The sequence below is a fragment of the Orcinus orca genome, chromosome 7 (genome assembly GCF_937001465.1).
Source record: "Orcinus orca chromosome 7, mOrcOrc1.1, whole genome shotgun sequence".
In the NCBI taxonomy this organism is placed as follows: Eukaryota; Metazoa; Chordata; class Mammalia; order Artiodactyla; family Delphinidae; genus Orcinus; species Orcinus orca.
Window position 1 is genome coordinate 92227882 of NC_064565.1, and position 14526 is coordinate 92242407.

At 41.3% G+C, this 14526-nt stretch overlaps 2 long non-coding RNA genes across 3 annotated transcripts in view; one reads left to right on the forward strand and one right to left on the reverse strand.

Moving 5' to 3' along the window:
- The window catches only part of LOC117201503 (uncharacterized), a 73853-nt gene that overhangs the window by 57953 nt on the left and 1374 nt on the right, over positions 1-14526 (forward strand). Inside the window, exons 1-3 of one of the 2 annotated variants that reach the window (XR_007478255.1) lie at positions 4366-5033; positions 10766-10813; positions 11001-14498. This is a non-coding gene — a long non-coding RNA (uncharacterized LOC117201503). Of the gene's footprint in view, positions 1-4365; positions 5034-10765; positions 10814-11000; positions 14499-14526 lie in introns of those variants that run through there. The other variant, XR_004483562.2, reaches the window with a different exon arrangement.
- On the reverse strand, positions 5115-14234 carry LOC125964937 (uncharacterized). Its single transcript, XR_007478256.1, has 3 exons — positions 14174-14234; positions 13432-13544; positions 5115-6373 (listed from the first exon to the last, which is right to left on the reverse strand). It is a non-coding gene; the product is annotated as an uncharacterized LOC125964937 (long non-coding RNA).

Genomic DNA, 14526 nt, shown 5'->3' on the forward strand with positions numbered 1-14526 from the left:
ACATCATTTCCCTATTATGGTAACTGAGCAACTACAGCACATACTTTATCAATTATGTTTCATTTGGGTGAAACTTCACTTTGGAATTTATCATAAGAAAAATCTTGGGAAAGATGCAGAAAGTAAATCTAGTTTTCTTCTTGTCGTTATGTTTATTTTTAAAGAATTAATTTGATCATGGTTTGGTGTTGAGGATGTCTTCAGATGATGCCTAAAAGGGTGGTGAACACAGTCCAGAGTAACTTCTTAGCTTTTTTGCCTACCTCAACGTACACAAAAGATGACATTCTTAGAGCATTTCTACCTACTAAAGAATTTAAGGAAATGAAGGTCATTGTTATCATACAGGAAGAGTCTTGAATTTGTTTTAAAAGGTGAAAAATTGAAAGAGTTAGATGCTCTAACTGTTGTTAATGACTAATCTCTTGTGACTCCCTCAAAATGGATGGCAACACCCGAGGTGTGCTAATAATATAGTCTGAGATGCTCTTGTCCACAAACCCTCTTGAGGACTCGAGATCCAGCTGAGACAACTCTTCCCACTCCAGAGTTCCAAGAATTCCACAGAACTCCTCTCACTCCAAACCATAGGATTTCTGGATAAGATGCAAAAACTTTTAAAATATATGTATAGCTTGAAAGGAAATACCTAGGCACCAGAACAGAAGATGGAACTCAAAACTAGAGCAATATGTGTATGAGATGACATCAAAGTCCTGGGGACACTGGGCCCAGTCACAGGCTGTGTATGGCTGTGTATCCATATAGGGATGAAGGCCATGACTGAGGGCTCACACCAGGTGGGGAACTAGAACCAAGACCTCTGCTTAAGAGCAGAGTCCTGGAGGTCTGGCCTACTGTGAAGAGAGCATCAGACACACCACACTGGTTGCATAAAGGAAGCTTGTGCCCTTGGCACTTTGTGCATAAGAAGGAGTCTCCTCTGAGAACTTAAAACTCCATGCAGGGGTTTCCCTGATGATGCAGTGGTTGAGAATCCACCTGCCAATGCAGGGGACACGGGTTCGATCCCTGGTCCGGGAAGATCCCACATGCCGTGGAGCACCTAAGTCCGTGTGCTACAACTACTGAGCCTGTGCTCTAGAGCCCGTGCTCCACAACAAGAGAAGCCACCGCAATGAGAAGCCCACGCACTGCAACGAAGAGTAGCCCCCACTCGCCACAACTAGAGAAAGCCCACGTGCAGCAATGAAGACCCAACACAGCCAAAATTAAATAAATAAAATAAATTTCTAAAAACAAAAACCTATGCAGAGGTATAAGATCTGAATTAATACCATCCACATGGTATGAGAATCCCAAGCCCAGAAGTTAGTATGAAAATGGGTCCTGAACGGGGTGGAATCCCCGAGAGCTGGGCTGGAAGCAAACACAAAATCTTTTTTTGAGGACACTTTTATAATGCAAAGCACCTGGAATATCTAAAGAAACAATGTACCTGCTAAAGATATGCTCACAATTAAAACTTACGGACTACATGAGGAAATGATCCACCATGAGGGAGAGTCGGGAGACAATAAATGAGAGAATTAGCACCCCAGGAACTTGAGATAATACAGAATAAAATAAAACAATTAAGAGACAATAAGGGCTTCCCTGGTGGCGCAGTGGTTGAGAGTCTGCCTGCCGATGCAGGGGACACGGGTTCATGCCCCGGTCCGGGAAGATCCCACATGCTGCAGAGCGGCTGGGCCCGTGAGCCATGGCCACTGAGCCTGCGCGTCCGGAGCCTGTGCTCCGCAACGGGAGAGGCCACAACAGTGAGAGGTCCACATACCCCCCCAAAAAAAAAAAAAAAAGAGAGACAATAAAATAAGAAAATGCAAGGAAGAGAAGATGAAACGAATAGATTATTTAGTAAAAGAAAGATGTTAGAATGTGATATAAGCGCACATATTCCCACAAAATCACTGAGTCATAATGGATCCAAATAGAAACGAAAGAATTGAAGGTAAACTTGACATTTTTTGATTGTTATACTTTGGAACAGATTACCTGCAGGGATAATGGAAACTCAATTATGTGACTCTCATAGCATTATAATTAAAACCATCTGATGGTTTTAGTTTATATTATAAATGCATAAACTTTTCATTGATTTTGAGCTGCTACATGAAAAAATTCTCTTCCATAGAAACATTTTTCTAGTTTTTAACTCTTTTATCATCATCAGAATAATGCATCTTTATTATTTGAGACAAATTCTGAAATATGGTAAAGAGGCAAAAAAAACTCAATAGTCTCACTACCCTGAAACACTATTAACATTTTAGTATATTCCCTTCCAGTTCTTCTTTCTGTGCACTGTGTCCTTACAGAGCTAAACTTGTACTGAAATGCAACTTAGTAGGCCCTTGATTTTATAAATTTAACATTATGTCATGAGTAGTTACCCATGTCCTTTAAAGTTGTTATAAATATAGCTTAAAGGATTGCATAATATTTCCTCATGGATATAGCATTTATCTCATAATTCTTTTATTATTGCCTATTCAGATTGCTTCCATTTTTTTCATTTCTATAACTCTGAAATAAATATTTGTGCATAAATCTTTGTTCACAGGGTTGATTATGCCCTGAGACTGTATCTATGATTTTTTAAATAAATTTATTTATTTATTTATTTTTGGCTGTGTTGGGCCTTCATTGCTGCTCATGGGCTTTCTTAGTTGCGGTAAGCGGGGGCTACTCTTCATTGCAGTGTGAAGGCTTCTCATTGTGGTGGCTTCTCTTGTTGCAGAGCACAGGCCCTAGGTGCGTGGGCTTCAGTAGTTGTGGCTCGCAGCCTTCTGTAGTTGTGGCTTACAGGCTTCCTTAGTCGTGGTGCACAGGCCTAGTTGCTCCAGGGCATGTGGGATCTTCCTGAACCAGGGCTCAAACCCATGTCCCCTGCATTGGTAGGCAGATTCTCAACCACTGCGCCACCAGGGAAGCCCATAGAATTTTTTTTAAATCAAGGGACAAGACTTGATTTTATAATTCATGTTTTCAAATGTATTTTTTCACATTCAACAAAATTTATTGAGTATGTACTATGTGCTATATACACTTATTATTGTGTGTTTTTTTCCTCTGATTGTCAAAATCACATGCACTGTAGAAAATCTGGCAACCATACACACATGTGCAAGTGTGTGTGTGTGTGTGTGTGTGTGTAAAAGGAAAAAGTAAGAAAGAAGAAGCATGAGGGAATTCACCTACCTTCTTTGTATAGGATCTAAGTCAGTAAAGAGAAAACTCGAGTTTATTTCATTTGATCTTTAGAATATATCTGCACTAAAACAGGTGAATTAGATTACTTCCTTCCCAGACTTTCTTCCATTATAATTCTAGGATTTGATGACAACTTTTGTAGCTACATTCAAAAATGGTGTTAATAGGGAGGGTGGGAGGGAGGGAGACGCAAGAGGGAAGAGATAGGGGAACGTATGTATATGTATAACTGATTCACTTTGTTATAAAGCAGTAACTAACACACGATTGTAAAGCAATTATACTCTAATAAAGATGTAAAAGAAAAAATGGTGTTAGCTTACCAAAATGTCCATTCAACTAGAGCTTGTACCCATTGGAGCCACGTTTATAAACTCTAGCTCTTCATTTTGTTTCATCTAAGAGAAGTAACACTAACCCGATGTGGTCAACTGTATCAAATTTACCCCACAATAACAACTTCCTAAAAAATCCAAATTAAAAAAAATTAAGTTGAACCTATTTCAAGTAGGCCAACAACTGATTTTCTGTCTTACACACTAGATATGTTGTTTTGCTTGTCTATTTAGGTTCTGCATTTCAGAGAAAAGAATTTAAAAGTCATAATGCTAAAATCTGGAAATAATATACAGCGGGGGGAAAAAAATCAAAGGACAGCAAATTCCTGTTGAATTCTCTGCTCTAAGTGCTGGATTCTTCTAGCACAGAGCTCTTAACTTCAAGGGCACTGTGTGTGGTTATGCGTTTATACACTGACTAGTCCTAGAGGGTGACATTCACAGTGAGCCCTGGTTGAGGACTCAAGCTTTGTAAGTCAGTTTGTGAATATATATATATATATATGTTTATTTATTTATATATAAAATAAGATAGACTGAGATGACTTCAGAAAGAAGAAATGACGATTTATTGTATGAAGGGACTCATTTCTGAAGCAACAAAGAAAAGTGACAATCCTGTACACAGTTCAGGAAAATGAAACACCATTTTGCAGAGGAAATGTCTTTTGCACAGGGTGCCAGGCTGGGATAGCACCATCACCAAATTTTTGAAAGGTGGCTGTCAAATGCTGAAGCTATGTATCAAAATATGGATTTTGTATCTTTATGTGTGTGATTTTGTGTACTGGGATTGTAGTTACTTGCCCTTTAGGATAGTTTTAGGTGCTATCATTAAGTGCCAAATATACTGCCTATGAAGTTGATTAATTTACCAAATATTTCGCAAACACCCACGTTATGCAATATAAGATGTGAGGTCCTATAAGGATTAAAAAGATGAGTAAGATATAGCCCTTGACTTCATGTAGCTTGGACTTAATTTGGAATATAAGCATATAAGAATACATACGGTAGAGAAATACAAGATTTAAAATAAAAAGCTGAGGCTACAAGTGTATGTCAGAAAGAAATTTAAGAAAATAGAAATTTAAGGAAATAGAAATTACTGTAATTTAGTACTGAAATAATTCCTTAAACAATGTTCAGTGGTAAGGAAGAGGAAGCTCAAAATGAATAACAGGAAAAACTACAAGCTGGTTTTCACTCTGCAAGAATAGTTTCTCTTGTGCTTATACTCCCCGTCTGTGACTTTTTCAAACCACTGGCCTAAACAAATGACTCAAAAATCTAAGAAACGGGTGGACCCAGGCGGATAGATTCTGACTCTCCCAGCCTGAGCAAGCCCATAAAGTCAGGCTTGCCACAAGACTGATAATGGGTGCTGTCTAGAACTGGCTTTTGAAGACGGCAGCTTCTTGACTTTCTGTCTCTGTGGCCAGCACTTTCCTCGGGAGTCAGGTAAGACTGGGTTTAGAACCCGGAGCAAGTGGCCTGTGCCTTCCTTTTCCTCATCTGAAAAATGGGAAAACAGTGAGCTCCTCAAGGAGGGATAATTAACATATGAAGACCATTTGCTACAGTGCCTGGCACACAGAAATTTCAAAGAAAATATAGCAGGTGTTGAGCAGCTGTTTAGTAAGGAAAGATTGAGCTTGGAGCCAGACAGATGGAGTTTGGGTGTTGGCTATGTCACTTACAGCTTAGTAGCCCTGGGCGGGTCACTTCAACTCTGTACCTCAGTTTCCTCATGCCTAAAATGGGAATAACGAGAGCACCTGCTTTGTGGAGAGTTGTGAGGAATGAATGAGTTAATACATGTACAGTGCCTGACACACAGAAAATTCTCAATAAAAGTCTTAGCCATTCATTAGAATAGGAAATAGCAAATTATTTTACCTATCTCACAAGGTTGTTGGGAGGTTAATATAAAACAATCCATAAAGGTACTTAGTGAAGCTTCTAGCTCATATTAAGTACTCAGTCAGAGTTACATATTACTTTGGTGATTATTATTACTATGATTATTGGTATTTTACTATATTGAATAGTTCTGTAGTATAAAACAGATTTCTACATTTGTAACGATGATTTATTATTCATAATTAATTAGATGCTATCATAAGTTGGTAAAAAACAGGTTTTCACATATGGCTGAGAAAAGATGTGAATTAAAAAGGGTTCCAATAATATAATTAAAGAAAACACTAAATTGATTAGCCTTTCTGGAAATGTCTTACTTTACTACTTTCCAGCTCTTTGTAATACAGATTTTCTGAGTTTTCAACATTTTGCCATCTGAGTTAGTTAAAGATATATTTATTTCTCCTGCAGTCATTTGAGTCAGTCCCCTGGTATTCAGCTAAATTGAACTCCGGTATTTTGGAACAGTATCTGTTGACACAAATACATTTGGCATCACTAGGGAATTTAAAACTACATACAGACAGTGTCATGATCCCTCACACTCAAGATGACCCAGTATTATTATGAAGTACAAGGAGTTGCTAAAAAGTTTCATGCCATCATTTCTATACTGAGCATATGGGCATGTTAGTGTCTGGTTAGCAATGGCAGTTACAAAGATTAAATTATAGTATTGCAAACATACTTAATGACCTATATTAGGTGCTTTGCTATTTTGCTCAAAAAAAAAAAAATAGAAATGGGAATCTGGTAAGATATGCAGCAAGATGTGTAACTATTTAACTCACCCTGTATCTGATTTTGCGGTGATTGTGTGGGGTGAGAACAGTTCCCTCACTCACTTCCTCGCAGAGGCATATCTGATTCTAACTCACCTGGAAGAGACAGATGCCCACTTAAGATTTTGTTTTGGTCTTGCCTAGATATTTCCAGTCTACACAATTCCCTGATGGCTAAATTAAACTAAAAATCTAAGAATTCTGGAAACTGATTCACTTGGGAAGAACATTTGTGGCTCTGGGTCTTCTGCAACAACATTTTATTTTTCTAAGTAAAGAAGTAACATGAGGAGGCCCTTAGTGCTGAAGGACCAGACTTTGTCACCTTGCCTCGGTTTCAGGTTTTCATGGGGCCTGTCAGAGGTCAAGAGAGGCCCAGGCCAGTCCTATATTAAACCAAAACAAAATAAAAAAGAAAGAAAAAGAAGGAAAAGAAGTGCAAAATAGAAATGAAAGTTACAAAATATGCGGTATATTTTCAATGTCAATATCTAAGGAGTAAACTGTTTCAACCTACACATGTACACGTGTATTTATCCAGTTCAATATAATTATGCCATTCCCAAAATGATTAAAGGAGTCATTAGGGGATTTATTAAAAATATTGGTACATCATACACAACAGATGTGGCCCAGTAATGAGACCCAGAATTAAGTTGGGTGGTGATATCTTCTTTCTTCAAACCTGCCAATGCTTCTCTGTAATTATAGGTATAACCTGATGGCCTTGAGGCCCTTTGTGACAGAGGACCGGGGCCAGTGGCCCTCGTGGTGTTCCCCTTTGTAGGCCCAGGGCATCTGCACATGGGAATATCCAGCTTATATAGGTACCACTGCCTGTTTCTTTTAATGTCAACTCTCTCCTGCGGTCAAAGAGTGGATTAGCCTGTTAGTCTGGGCTGAACTGGCACACTTACTAATGGAATCCATTTGTTTTTTTCTGCTTCTATGTGTTTATTGCTCTTTGAGAAAGAAGATCAGTTTGATCCCTTGTTTTCAGTGAATAACAGTCAAAGTGCAGCCTAGGAGCTTCCCTGGTGGCGCAGTGATTGAGAGTCCACCTGCCGATGCAGGGGACACGGGTTCATGCCCTGGTCCGGGAAGATCCCACATGCCGCGGAGCGGTTGGGCCCGTGAGCCATGGCCGCTGAGCCTGCGCGTCCGGAGCCTGTGCTCTGCACCGGGAGAGGCCACAACAGTGAGAGGCCCGCGTACCGCAAAAAGAAACAAAAACAAACAAAAATAAAAGTACAGCCTAGAATAGAATGACAAGTGTACAGTGATAGAATCAATAGGCCTTGGGTGGGAGGCAATGGAGGACAGATTTTGAGCAGGAGACAAAAATAAGCGCACACATTCTTAAAGGAGGCTACTGATGAGGGCTCTTTCTACAAGAGAGGACCTCTCAGTAGCCTAAGAGGAGCCTGGAAACTAATGAAAGCCTCCTAACAGGAGCACGCTGGTCAAAGCTCGGTCCAGCCCTGGGCTGTTATTGCCCTTGCAGCCATTATCTCTGACTTGTTAGGAAGGCATGAGGTTTCCAACTGGGCTGAGTAACCGTGAGTTCACATGGGGATTGTCCACTTCCGTGAAATGTCATTTTCAGATATCAGAGGAGGCTTCCATGTCTCCATTTCCTAGGAAAAGCTAGGAATGAGGGAAAGGAGGAGGGACAGAGGGAGAGAGAAGAGTAAGATGGAATCTTGGCAGATGGCAGTCGGTGCCAGTGAGTTAAGAAGGCTTGAGCTGGGTGGAGGGAACCTGAGGATTGGGAACCTTGGTGTGAGACCCAGGGAGAGGGAACAGACATAAGCGAAGGGAGGGATAACAACCAGCTGGCCTCAGCCTGGGGGAGGAGAGGTCCCACTGTATGACCCTGTGGAGAAGGACTCATGAAAAAGTCTGAAGCTGGTTTAAAATGACAGTTTATACAGTTTGTCAGATCGGGGAGTGGGATGGCCAGTTGGGATGGTGGGGATACAAAGAAGGCTTAAGGCTTGGGGCCAGTGTCCCAGAAACCCCTCTCCCTGCTTCTCATTCCTTTCACTAAGATGCACTGCTAAATAATTTAATTGATGAATAAAAGGGTTACAAACTTTTTGATACATCTTATCTGGCTGCCATGCAGAAGCTGAGGGCCTTTGTTAAAGTATGTCAGGTCCAACTGTTCTCCAGTGGTTTCCTGTCTCCCCAGAGTACAATCTGAAGTTCTTTCCAAGGCCTGCAGGGTGCTTGAGGACCCAGCGGTGCCCTGCTGCCTCTTCTGACTTCTCTGCTTCCTTTCTCCCCTCAGCCACCCTTCCAGGCCCCAGACCCCTTTGCTTTCCTCTAATGCAAACGACCAAGCCTTGGCCCTCCCTGGTCCCCAGACTCCATAGGGCTGGTACCTTCTCACTTCATAAAGACCTCTTTCTCTGAATTTATTAGTTTCCTGGGGCAGCCATAACAAAGTACTATAGACTGGGTAGGCTTAAACAATGGAAATTAATTTTCTCACCGCTCTGGAGGCTGAAAGCCTAAGATCAAGGTGCTAGTAAGGTTGGTTTCCTCTGAGAGGTGTGAGGGAAGGATCAGTTCCAGGTCTCTCTCCTTGGGTTACAGGTGGCCGACTTCTCCCTGTGTCTTCGCATGGTCTTCCTTCTATGTGTCTGTGTCCAAATTTCCTCTTCTTAAAAGGATCCCAGTCATAATAGATTAGGGGTTATCCTAATGATCTCACTGTAGCTTATTACCACTTTAAAGACCCTATCTCCAAATATGGTCACATTTTGAGGTACTGGGGGTTAGGACTTCAACATATAAATTTTAAGGGGGACAGTTTTATGGGACAGTTAAGCCCGTGTTAGCCTCTTATCAAAGAAGACTCCCTGACACATCCAAAGTAGTGTCCCTGTTAACTGACACACATTTATTCTTTTTGTGTGTGTGTGTGTGTGTGTGTGTGTGTGTGTGTGTGTGGTACACGGGCCTCTCACTGTTGTGGCCTCTCCCGTTGCGGACCACAGGCTCCGGACGCACAGGCTCAGCGACCATGGCTCATGGGCCCAGCCACTCCGCGGCATGTGGGATCTTCCCAGACCGGGGCACAAACCCGCGTCCCCTGCATCGGCAGGCGGACTCTCAATCACTGCACCACCAGGGAAGCCCTATTTATTCATTTTTGAAGGTCTCCTACTTCAGTGTCAACCCTAGAGGGCCAAATTCTTTGTTTTGTTAACCAATGTATCTCTAGTGCCTAGCTGATGCCTGGAAAGTAGCAGGCGCTCAATAAATATTCATGAAAGGGTGAATGCATATTATGAAACCATTACAAATTACTCTGCAAAAAGCAATGACAGAGAAAGATGTTCAAGGTATACTGTTAGGTGAAGAAAGCACATTTAAAAAAACTGCATGTGTAGCATAGTTTCATTTTAAAGTCATATACATATAATTTATCTTTATTAAAATACGACTTAGAGAACAAAACAAAAAATAAAATACAGCTTGGAGAGATATGCAAAAAAATGGTAATAGTGGGTGGCTCTGGGGGTGGGATTTTGATTTCTCATTTATGTGTATTTTCTAATTTCTCTTTAGTGAATATATATTACTTCTGTAAGAGTAAAAAGACAATAAATTTATTAAAAGTTAATAGAAGATATTTACTCATAACTCGTAACTGGCTGTTACGTTAAGAGAGAAAAAATACGTTATTTGTCTTTTTCACTGGGGAACGGTAGGAAACAGTACATGGGCAGTCCCTTGGAGCCCAGTGGCTGAGAACACAGCCCACGGAATCCACGTAGCCTGGATTCAAGTCTTCATGTTCCACCTTCTAGATTTGTCATCTAGGTATACCTGTCAATTGTACTGAGTCTCAGTTTCTCATCTATAAAATGGGGTAATAGTGGTACACTCAAGACTTGGGGCTGCCTTCCATCTCTGGCCCAGACTGGAATTTGATTCTTTTGAGCTCAATGATTTAGAAATTTTAGGACACAGAAAGTCAGGGGTTTGAGTCTCCCTTTATTCTCTGTCAAGGGCAGACCAAGCAATATCAAAAGTACCCCTCGGGCTTCCCTGGTGGCGCAGTGGTTGAGAGTCCGCCTGCCGATGCAGGAGACACGGGTTCGTGCCCCCGTCCGGGAAGATCCCACGTGCCGCGGAGCGGTTGGGCCCGTGAGCCATGGCCGCTGAGCCTGCGCGTCCGGAGCCTGTGCTCCGCAACGGGAGAGGCCGCAGCAGTGAGAGGCCCGCGTACCGCAAAAAAAAAAAAAAAAAAGTACCCCTCACATTGCTTCCGGGTACAGGGCCTGGGATGAGGGGAATAATGAGGCACTTGCTGCCAGTGCCAAGTTTTTAAGGGGACAGCAAAACAATGATCAAGATAAACAATATTTTAATGGAATATTTTTAATGAAAATATGTTTAAAAATCTATAATGAACAAAATATCAGCAATTTTAATAGAGCCAGATAAGTATCACTAATTTCTCCTTTGTTTCAGGCTCCATTATGGCTCAGCGTGGCACTGCTCCCAGCCCACAGACTGAAGGTGGGGAACTTTCAATTATTCAAATCATTATTAATAGCTACTTAATTATAATTAATTATCCAAATTATCCTGAGCCTCAGAAGTGGCATTGCTCTCTCTGTGATGATTTGGCCCTCAGTCAAGGCCCTGTAAGGATACCTGTAGGGAATGTATATTTTTCTGATCCGGTTTATGTCTTTCTCCTCAGCAGACACCTAATCACAATTGCTACCTAACCACGACCTTCTTATCTCATTGAGGACTCTGAGAGGCAAGTTTCTCCCTATTCTTTTATAGAAACATAAAATGCCAGCAAAGCATGATTTCTACCCAAAAGAGCGCTAAACAGAGTTTGCAGATGTTTCAGGCCTCTCCCCTGATACTTCAGGGGAGAAGGGCACACAGACCTTGGCATACCTTGCTTCAAAAACAGGCAATAGCAAACAGCGTGTTCATTCCACCTACTTCCCAGAAGGGAAGATCCTTATGTAATGGGTCAGATGGGCCTTTGGTCCCATGTGGAGAGTCTCCCTGAGGGACTTTTATATTACTGTATCATGGGGGTTTTGTGGGTATTCGTTTCTGCATGTCAAGCACTTCACAGTACACATTCACATGGAAATTACTAATTAAAAGTAGCAGTGATAATAACATTTAGAGTGCTGTTTTCATCAATGGTTTCATTTTACATAGGACACCTCCTTTGCTGAAACCATAGATTCTAATTTGCTCTGTCAAAGTTATCACTAGAAAAATAAGATATTCTTAGCATGTAAACTATAGGAAATTTCCTCTATTACTCTTCTCCATTTGATTTAATGGACTATATGTTACTTTCAACATATAAGTTGGGACATCACAAAATAAACTGAACCTATGGCAAATTTGTTTCTGCAGAAATCTGTATTCTTTCTAGTTACCAAAAAACTCAAGAGACCAAGGGGGGAAAGGAATTATTTGAATGGTGGATAGTGCATAAGACTTAGATATGGTTGCAGTAATTTAGCATAATCCATTGTAAGGTGATGGTCTGGACGAACTTCATAACAGTGAAAAAGTTAGCTTTGAGGTTTTTCCTCTAATTGAAGGAATGCTGCTTACTACACCTCCCCCATATTGTTATTTATTTATTTATTTTAATTTTTAATTTTTTGGCCTCACCGTGCGGCATGTGGGATCTTAGTTCCCCATCCAGGGATCGAACCTGCGCCCCCTGCATTGGAAGCACAGAGTCTTAACCACTGGACTACCAGGGAAGTCCCTTCCCCATATTTTTAGATTAATGTCTTTACCAGAGAAGTGAAACACACTGGGATTACATATCCTTGTCTAGTAAGAAGTCTGACTACTCCAAGACCACCATGTGGTGAGGGATGTCTAGCCAGACCCAGATGTTCCAGCCTTTGCAGACCAGGCACCTGACATAGGAGTGAAGAAGCCACTGTGGACATTCCAGCCTCAGGAGACGTGACATGGAGAGGAGCCCATCCAGCAGCCAGGACAGACACTCCAGCTGTGTGGCCCTGTGTGAGCCATCTTGGCCATGTCCAGTTGCTAGATCCACTCCCGCTGAGGCCCCAGCTGTCCTGGAAAAGGGATGAGCAGTCCCCACTGTGCCCTGCCTCACCCATAAAATTGTGAGTGTTAGAAAATGACTGTTGTTGTTTAAAAATGCTGCAGGGGAACAGAAACTAGAAGCAGAGGCATAAAAGAGAATAGAGAAGACTGAAAAATAAAAAATAATTATAACAGTTTTCAAATTGTGATTGTTGGTGCTCTCAATTCAACTTTTTCATTCATTTATCTGTTCATTCAAGAAAAGTGTATCGAGACCGCCACAAGCTAGGTATTATACTTAGTGCCAGGGATACCAAAAAGCTGAATAAAATAGCTCTGTCCTCAGGGGAGTGGCTAGCTTAATGAGGGTGTCAAACAATCGCCACACAATGTGATACAAGGCTGCTTTACAGAAGGAACTCATGCACTGAAGATGTAGGATCTCACAGCCTTGAGGGAGTCAGAGAATCAGTGCCCAGGAGGACATGCTTGAGTTAAGCCTCAAAGAATGAGTAGAGGTTTACCAGAGGGCCAAGGTGGGACAGAGCAAACCGGTTGCAAAGAACAGGGTAGACTCATTTTGGACATTGGCTTCAGCTGCTTCTGTGGTCTCAGCTTTTCTTTGCCTCTCCTGGGCAAAGCATTGATTGCATAAACAAAGTATTATTTTCAGAGGAGTATTTGATTTTATCTACGTAGTAAGTACAACTGGAATGAAACAACTCATGGGGTGTATGGCATTACTCAACCTAGGCTCATCAAATGAGCACCCTACAGAGGCCAGGTCTAGTCGCTAGAAGGGACAAGGCCTTACCCGCCCCCCAAATGTAACCTAAGTCGTTGGGTTTTTCTCCAAGTGTTCTTTCTATTCAAATATAACTCTTAAGGCAAGTTCCCTGGCCCCTACCTCCATCCAGTTTGCTGTCCTAATCCCTTCTGATAGAAAAGTTCTAGAGGTACTTCAGGGTGGATGCCATGCTATGTGTATAAAAATCGATTTGTCTCCAGAACAGGATAATAGGGCCATCATGAGAAAAAATTCATGTCCTAAAGTCTATGATCTTTGTTTCTAGGAGGCAAACCTGGTTAAAAAGACATTTTCAAACTTTTCCGTGCTGTCAAGTTTAATGAAACTCCTCCTTCTAATATCAACTTCATTTGAGGAAGCTGCTGTCAAAAAGGCTACTAGGAGATACTGAGGGGAACACGTTAAATCATTGCAAGAAAATGGTTCTAACTTCAGTAAGGCAACTTTAAGAGAATAAAACTGAAATATCTTAAATGTACCAAGATGTCACACAAGGGAAACAAATGGAAATATGGAAATGCTGGGAGGAAAGGCACATTGGCATGATTAAGAAAAATACAATTGAAAGCATCTAATGTGTTTTTTTTTAAACACTCTGCCTTGTTCTGAGTGGATTTGGCAGTGAGTTATTTCCTGGGCAAGTGTAGAGGGGAGCTCTCTTATGAAACTAGTTAAGTGCAGACCACATGCTTTTACAGTCTTTGGAGCTGGGAGTAGAGCTGGCATCTGCTTTAGAAAACCAGGAGAGAAAGGCACTTCCACCCCCACTTGGAGGTGATTGAAGGAAGCACTAACAGTGGGCTGAGAAAGATTTTAGATTTCCTGTAACACTTAGACAAATGGAAGTAAATAAACCATTAAATGGCAGAGAAAAATAACCGTCCCAAGAAGGCAAAAGGAAACCCCTAGTCTCTCTTAAAACTGCAGCCTTTTTCCTAGAACTTGTCTCAGAAAGTTTGTCTCTGATGTTTGCTTTGGAATTGTAGCCACAGGGGACGTTTGGGGCCAGAACTGACCTGTCCAGTGAGCATTAATTGCCCTGATGGTATGGTAAATTAACACCTTTTCAGGTTTTTTTTAGAGCATTATTTCAACTAAATTCGCATTCTCATCTCAACGGACTTACTTGGCAGAAAGAAACCTAGATGTTGTGAGAAGAGAGAAGATGGGAGAAGAGTTCAGAAGGAGTAGAAAAAGACACATAGAAGAGACACTGGGTAGTTTACTACAATGGTACTGACTATACCAGTACCATTGAATGCTCTACTTACTAAAAAAATCCGGATTATAATGTTCTGAAGTTGGGAATGAGAGAAGTCAAGTTGTTCCACATCAAATCAGGTATAATAGTTATTCTTAACTTTTTTTG